We start from the raw sequence: 2,157 nt of genomic DNA on the forward strand, positions 1-2,157 counted from the left end.
TGTCTTTTGAATTTTGTTCATTATTCACCTTCTCCTGCCTCACATCAGCACCTGCATTGCTGAGGGCTTGTGCACAAGGACTCTCTTGAACTTAGGTCATCAATATAATTTGGTGGCCATTGAAAATAAATTTTACACATTTATCCATTTGTCATTACTGCCTCAAGTGTCATTACTTTACCTTCTTTACATAAAGGAAAAGACAGAAGATTTTACTGGGACTTTAATGTCAGCAGGTGTGACCAATAACAATGTGTACATCATAATTGTAATCATTCAGTCATTAACAATGTAGGAAGAAGTGAAGAATCTTGTAATAATGTAAGAAATGTCTTATTGGGTAACCAAGATGTCACTTTCAAACATCAGAAAGTATTTTAGATAAATAGGGTTTAGGACCTTCCGAAATGATTGCTCCGTCATGACACTAAAACATACATGTCTGTTCTTGGGACTGGAGTGGAGAGTTTTCGTGGTGGAGTGTTTGTTACACTCAGTTTATTCTATAGAGGGGTTGTCTCCTTTCCAGCACTCAGTCCATTAGGTCCTTTCAGAAGGTCTGGCGTCTATCTGGAAAATAGAAATGACAATTGTAGTGTATTATGTATGGTCATTGAACAGGAATGGTAAAGGCCAATCACATGAGTGCACAGTAGGTGATGGCAGTAATGTAACAGAATGTGAAACTCATAAAGAAGATTGTCTGCTCTCCAGATACACCGTGATAAGTCAAAAGGTGTTAGTTGAAGGCCACTGGACTTTTTTTTATAATATTGGACAGGAAAGCAATGGGCATTTTGCCAGAGTAATACTGGATGGAAAAACCCTTTGAAAAATATCGACACGAAAGTAATTATAATTAATATTATATTAGTATTAGTAACTAATATTATAATTAGTATGAATGGTGTACTGTATGGGAAATACTACAAACGTGGCTCATAACTGTTTTTTCCCCTGAGCCACACATATCCCATGTGTTGCAACAACATTTCAGTTTTTACACATAAAATGTGTTCGTGATAACTCGCCTATGGAATACACCCTGGTGTGTTGTTTAGACTTCTAAAACAAATGCAGTGGAGTGGTAGGCCTGATGTGTTTACCTTTGTGGTAGACCATGCCGGTGCCAAACCGAAGTATTATCCAGACGACCGTCTTCAGGTGGTAGTGTTCGTCTGCGAAGGGCTAGTGAGAAACCGGGTCAGGAAATGACTGCACAGTAGATACTGATGGCTGGTCAACGGTGGGCTGCTATTCACAGGGGTCGAGTGAGGACGTCATGGAAAGTCCAGCTCTTGAGTCTTGACCTTCTCCTGTCTTTCTAAATAATAAATAAAGAAGTGTGTCAATACACCAGTATCACTGTAAAACCTACAACTAGTATGACCTGAAGATCAAGCCATGTAGGCCTACCAGTTATTGGCTAGACAGTCGAATTACGTGCCGTCAGTTTTACTAGCAGTAAAAGTGAAAACCACAGTCGACCTACTCCATGATTTGGTGCAGGGCTTTGACAGGCTTATCATATGATTGTGATTGTCTTGCCTACTGAAGGACTACTATTTTCCGTGTACAATTTTGTTTGAGACCAAACGTAGCTTTGATTCATTTGCCTATCTGTAGCTGGTAGCATGAACAGCCATACGAAGGCACCGAGAAGAGAGCTAGTTTGAGGCGACACCAAGATTAGCCATTCAAAAACTCTAGATACATAATATGTCCTTACCTCTGTTGTCTCCATCAGCAATCGGAACAGCATTGTTTTGTTTCTGACGCTGTCACTTCTGTCCTGCTATTTTGTTTTGCTGGTAGAAAGACCTTTGGCGCAAAAGCCGCACACACGTAGCCTCGTATCCAGGAGAGTGTGGCGCGTTCCTTTTCCATCTCAACGCAAAATGCCACGGTTTCATAAAGCTTGTCGTTTAGTTTCAGCATCCAGTATAGGCGCACATTCAACCCATAGCAAAGTTCTAGCCGAAGAACTGTTAAAAACCGAGAGCTTCAACGTTTGCTTCTTGTTACTTTATCATGTTGCCGACTGCCGTAGCAGAGCTGGCTGGCTGTCAGAATGAGCGTCGCAGAAAGATGACGTGGCACACCTCAGTCAATACAGATTTTTAATTCGTTCACTGAACCCGGGAGATTTAAATATTG

General features: G+C 40.9%; 1 long non-coding RNA gene across 2 annotated transcripts; it reads right to left on the reverse strand.

Moving 5' to 3' along the window:
- Positions 1 to 206: 206 nt before the first annotated feature.
- On the reverse strand, positions 207 to 1,951 carry LOC134453448 (uncharacterized). Of its 2 annotated transcripts, XR_010035607.1 has the most exons (3): positions 1,730 to 1,951; positions 1,107 to 1,324; positions 207 to 570 (listed from the first exon to the last, which is right to left on the reverse strand). It is a non-coding gene; the product is annotated as an uncharacterized LOC134453448 (long non-coding RNA). The 2 variants fall into 2 exon arrangements; XR_010035606.1 differs by lacking the exon at positions 1,730 to 1,951 and having other exon boundaries at positions 1,107 to 1,397.
- Between the last annotated feature and the right edge of the window lie 206 nt (positions 1,952 to 2,157).

The sequence above is a fragment of the Engraulis encrasicolus genome, chromosome 8 (assembly GCF_034702125.1).
Source record: "Engraulis encrasicolus isolate BLACKSEA-1 chromosome 8, IST_EnEncr_1.0, whole genome shotgun sequence".
In the NCBI taxonomy this organism is placed as follows: Eukaryota; Metazoa; Chordata; class Actinopteri; order Clupeiformes; family Engraulidae; genus Engraulis; species Engraulis encrasicolus.